Below are 5,690 nucleotides of genomic sequence, written 5' to 3'. Positions count from 1 at the left end.
GGCCACAAAGCAGGAAGCAGGGCTCTGGGATTTACCAGGATTGAAGGCTTCCCCCAGGTACAGACCATGGATAAACACACACATAACCTTGTGTGCTCCAACACAAGAGCCTGGATTATATGTGAACAGGAAGGGATTCCACTCGCTGAACATGCAGCTGGTGTGTGATGACATGCAGCACATCTTGCAGGCCTGTGCCAGGTATCCTGGAAGCTGTCCTTATGACTTCATCCTGTGCCAGTCCTCAATTCTTCCTCTCTGGCACCCAGACTATCAGGTCAGAGGCTGGCTGCTTGGAAACAAGGGCCCCTATCCCCTGCATATGTGACTCACACCTGTCAGGAACCTGGGACCAGTCTGGGTGCATCCTGCAGTACTGCCCCCCCGAGATCTCAAGGATCGCCGTCATGTGCTGCATGCTCCATAACTTTGCCATTCAAACGGGTCAACCCATCGAGCTGCCTGTGGAGGAGCATGAAGAACAGAAAGAAACAAAGGAAGAGCAAGGCCCATCTATCCTGCAAGAGCTCTTCAACAGCAGGTCATCAAGGAGCGGTTCAGCTAAATAATTCCTATTCCCCTGCGCCAACAGTCCTTACCAACATCAATCCATTTCCCTCCACTATCCTTAGGACCACACTCAAGCCAAACATCAGCATGAGTCTTTCAGTCAAATCACATTGCCTGGTCAACAAATACTCACCAAACAAACTCTTGCACACCAAGAATTCTGTAAAAGACTTAATTGATTATGACCATCAACACATCCAGAAGTCAATGATCACCATGGTGTAGGCTCCCAGTGCCTGACTTTAGTGCTCTTCTATCTATTCTGGAGCTCCTACAAGGTACGATTCCAGTGGCTTCAGTAGCAGTGTGGAAGACTGCTGAGCCTCCAAAGAGAGCACTTGAGATAGCCATAGTTGGCGACCTTGATAAGCTCAGACTTAAGAGGGTCTGGTTGCAAATTGCTGCATCTCGGCTACTGCCAGGGCAGCCTGGCTCAGCTGGCTTTCTGGCACCAAGACAGGCATTGGTTGAGGGGTTGGTGGGGTAGTAGGCATACTGTCATCCTGAGAAAGGACATCAACTGCCTCTCCCATGGTGCCACTGACATTTGTATGGGGCTGTGCCTCAGCAGTCGCACTGATATGTGGGAGAGTGGACTGCAGGAGTACCGTAACAGCACTGAAGCCCCTCTCCACACTTACATGCAAACTCTGGAAGCCTGTGGAGAACCTAGAGCCCAGAGCCTGAATGGCAGCAGCCTGAGCATCAGTGCAGCGGTAAGAAAGTTGTGAATGGGAGTCTTACCGTAGCAGCTCTGGTCAAATCATTGAATTTCTTCCTTTATCGCTGCCAGCTCCTTGGCATCAGACTCCTGGCATTCACGTGGTCTGCTCCCTCTGCCCACTTTTGCTGGACTATTTGGCAGGACACGCTGCACCTGTCAACAGGGGTCAACACCTCCTCCACCAATACCTCCTCGGCACTGTATGAGAAACAGGAGGCTCTAGCAGCAGACATTTTGCTTGCAGCAGCAAGTCCGTAGTTCAGCATTCAACAATGGCGCCTCCTCTTTAAGAGCTGCACGCTGCCTTTAAATCATGGGAGTCCCGCCTGATTTCCTGCCCTCCAACCCCCCACCCCCACCCCAACCAATGGGCCAGCTGCCAATTACAAGGATGAATAGCACTGATAATTTTCCCTATCGAGATGAGATATGTACCTCAAAATGACATGTACCTCAGGTCATCAGCTTTGAGAGGGCAGAGCGGACACCCCACCCACTTTGTGCCCATTTTGGGCAATACTTGAAGATTGCCCCCAGCATGTCAGCATTTTGGCTGCTGATAACATAGAGTTCTTAGGTTTAAGGAGCTTTTTGCTTCTGTGCAATTAGTCCAATTGGATGTTCAAGGATAAATGTAACCAACTTCTAATCTTGAATACAAAAATATCTGAAATAGCTGAAGAATTCCAGTTCACTTTCTTACTGTTCTCTGCTGTCATAATTGGACAGTACTTGAATTAAAAAGAGCTATTTACCTTAATTTTTAATTGACCCATATAGCTCAGTAGCAGAACAAGAATGGTTCCCAGTATCAAATAGCTGCACATTTCCAATTTTGTCACTGACTGCTTTTGTGAAGGAAATTCCATTTTGTCTATTTAACAAACTCTGGGTTGCTATTTGGTTATTTACAAAAAAAGTACACAAATCCTCATGTAAAGAAAATAAACAGTGAAGTTATCTCTATAATCAGGAAGTGGTTGCTTCAGAGATGATCACATGGTGTTGCAATTCTTGTAGCAAATGACTATATTTTTGTAAAATGACAATGATGAACACAAAGAGAAAATGGCACAGATTTTTTTTTTAATTCTCACTGTTTCAAATGAACTAAACATAATTGGGATAGATTTTAACTTTCACTGCCAGGCAGTGAACTCATCACTGAGGATCAGCTGCCCGTTCTACCCTGTACGATCTTCCTATCCATGGAGGTTAATGGAAAGGAAGATCAGGTGAGGTGTAAAGCGGGCAGTTGCTCTTACAACGCCGAGTTTACCGCCCGATGGTGAAAGTTACAATCTACCCCACATTTTTTTTTTCAAAAAGCCGACTGCACCTGGTATTCCCAGGCGGTCTCCCATCGAAGTACTAACCAGGCCTGACTCTGCTTAGCTTCTTGAGATCAGATGAGATCGGGCGTTTTCAGACTAGTATGGCTGTAGGCATCTACCCCACATTTAGTCATCAACAAAGCGAGATTTATAACAGTGAAAATATAAGTAACAAGAAACTTTCTGCAGAACCAATTTATGAAACCTGAGACTACTGAACCTCAGTAGTTTCTGACTGGGTTTTTTCTTAAATTCCAAGCTTTGAAAATCTGGGAGTTTTATGACTTTTGCATCATAAAAGGGTATTTTAGGAAAGTTTGTTGTATATATTTTTGGGAATTACTCTTTTTTTTAACAGTAATTTGTTGACTCGTGCTTCTCGATTGAAATAAGATGTGTATTCGGCTTCAGAGTTAACCTTCAAAATTAATTAAATCTCTAAAGCCGAGTGCTGAGGATTGTTGGAGGCATCCAAACACCACTCCTAGAGCTGCAGGACATCTGCAGAACCACAGCTGGACCCTTGCGCCACATGATCTATTGATGCTGGTCTCTTGTGTAAAAAGTGATGTCAGGAAAAGTATCATAAAGTCCAAATAAGGTTATGGTCATTTTGCCAAGGGAAGATTATGAGCCATAAACAGGAAATCTATTTTATCAGTAAATGAAATGAATTGTAAAATTGATGTTGTAGAAAATGTTTGTAAAGTAGAATCTTTATCCAATTTAACAGTTTTTATGGACTCTGGAGGATTAGATAAAATCAAATTCTTTTCATTTTAAAACTATAACCTACAGTACCAAAACAGGAAGAACAGAAATATGGTATTTACTTACATTCTGCTTTCCATCTATGAATTGGGAAACATAGAAAATAGGAGCAGGAGTAGGCCATTCGGCCCTTCGAGCCTGCTCCACCATTCAATATGATCATGGCTGGTCCTCTATCTCAATACCATATTCCCGCTCTCTCCCCATACCCCTTGATGCCTTTTGTGTTGAGAAACCTATCTAGCTCCTTCTCAAATATATTCAGTGACTTGGCCTCCACCTTATGTGGTAGAGAATTCCACAGGTTCACCACCCTCTGAGTGAAGAAATTTCTCCTCATCTCAGTCCTAAATGTCCTACCCCTTATCCTGAGACTGTGACCCCTCGTTCTGGACCTCCCAGCCCAGCAAAATATCCTCCCTGCATCCAGTCTGTCTAGCCCTGTCAGAATTTTATATGTTTCAATGAGATTCCCTCTCATTCTTCTAAACTCGAGTGAATACAGGCCGAGTTGATCTAATCTCTCCTCGTACGACAGTCCTGCATCCCAGGAATCAGTCTGGTGAACCTTCACTGCACTCCCTCTATGGCAAGTATATCCTTTCTTAGGTAAGGAGACCAAAACTGCACACAATACTCCAGGTGTGGTGTCACCAAGGCCCTGTATAACTGCAGTAAGACTCCCTTGCTCCTATACTCAAATCCTCTTGCAATGAAGGCCAACATACCATTTGCCTTCCTAACTGCTTGCTGCACCTGCGTGTTTGCTTTCAGTGACTGGTGTACAAGGACACCCTTTGTACATCAACATTCCCCAATCTATCACCATTTAAATAATACTCTGTCTTTCTGTTTTTCCTTCTGAAGTGGATAACTTCACATTTATCCACATTATACTGCATCTGCCATGTATTTGCCCACTCACTCAACTTGTCTAAATCGTCTTGAAGCCTCTTTGCATCCTCCTCACAACTCACAATCCCACCTGGTTTTGTGTCATCAGCAAACTTGGAAATATTACATTTGGTTCCCTCATCCAAATCATTGATATTTATTGTGAATAGCTGAGGCCCAAGCACTGATCCCTGCGGTACCCCACTAGTCACTGCCTGCCACCCTGAAAAAGACCCATCTATTCCTACTCTCCGTTTCCTGCCCGTCAACCAGCCCTCAATCCATGCCAGAAAGGTATGGCTTTCACTTCCATCAGAATTCTTTGTAATCCTAAACATTTCCATGGTTTCTTTTTCATAGATCACCAGGAGACTGATCGTATCTCCATCATGGGAGGTATCTTTTGATCCCAAAATAACATGTATGATTCCCATTTGTTGCTTTGTTTCTTGTAAGGTTGGGAGGTTGGGGGAGAGCCATTGTCCATCCTGATTCCAGCCCGATCCCAGTCTTGAGACACCACTAGGCCACATCTGTCTTCTGAGCATCAGGGTTGCATGCAAGCAACCTGAGAGGCCATCAGTACTGAAGGCTGAGGTCAAAGGGTAGAGATGAAATTTGTAAGGAGTTTCTTTCTCCCCAAGGTTGGTGCAGGCTTGTTTGAGAATACTGGCTCTTCTATTCCTGAGAAAACAGAAGAGAACATAATAGGATAGATTTTACGAATTTGTGGTACCAGCATGCAGCTTTGTGCCGCAGGAATACAAATCAGGAATTTGCATATTAAATAAAGGCCTAACAGCTGAGACAGGTGAGCGCTTTGGGCACCCAGCGATAGGCCTCTTTCAATATATCACCAGCCTCTTCGTCAGTGTTAACAGGGCGGTAAGGCTACCGACCTCATTTTTAGGCCATTACCACCCTGTTAAGACTAGGTGGTAAAAGTGAAAATTAACCAAAGTTTGTTATTCTCAAAATCCTATTACAATTCTTTTTGCTCTGTTCAAAGTCACGGCACAAATTTAAACTTGAAATATTGCTATACTTAGCAGTTTGGTCATTGAGTTTACATTTTCAAATTCTTGTAAATTAATTTGTGTTCTATAAATAACTGCAGGGAGGAACACAGCTGGTTTCCCTGCCTTCCACCACTGATTCCACTGACCCGAGGAACTGCCAGGAGAGGGATGATGGTAGTCCTTGAGGCAGTAGTGAACAGCCCGCTGATGCCCTCTTTAGAGGGAGAAGGCACAGTAGTGGGTGCCTCTCCTTCTCCTCAGGCTCTAACAACTTGCTTTTTTAGGCCTTGGCACCATCCCAGGAGTAAAATAAAAATTGATCTTCAGCTCTTCGGTACTTTTTTGCCCTCTTTAAGCTGGTCCCCTCCACTTCTGGTT

General features: G+C 44.3%; 1 pseudogene; it reads right to left on the bottom strand.

Moving 5' to 3' along the window:
* Positions 1–2,621: 2,621 nt before the first annotated feature.
* Positions 2,622–2,741, bottom strand: LOC137300382 (5S ribosomal RNA; annotated as a pseudogene).
* Positions 2,742–5,690: the final 2,949 nt, after the last annotated feature.

Source organism: Heptranchias perlo, chromosome 2, assembly GCF_035084215.1.
Source record: "Heptranchias perlo isolate sHepPer1 chromosome 2, sHepPer1.hap1, whole genome shotgun sequence".
NCBI lineage: Eukaryota > Metazoa > Chordata > Chondrichthyes > Hexanchiformes > Hexanchidae > Heptranchias > Heptranchias perlo.
Note: the sequence above shows the minus strand (reverse complement) of the source record. Positions and strands in the feature narration are given on the sequence as shown.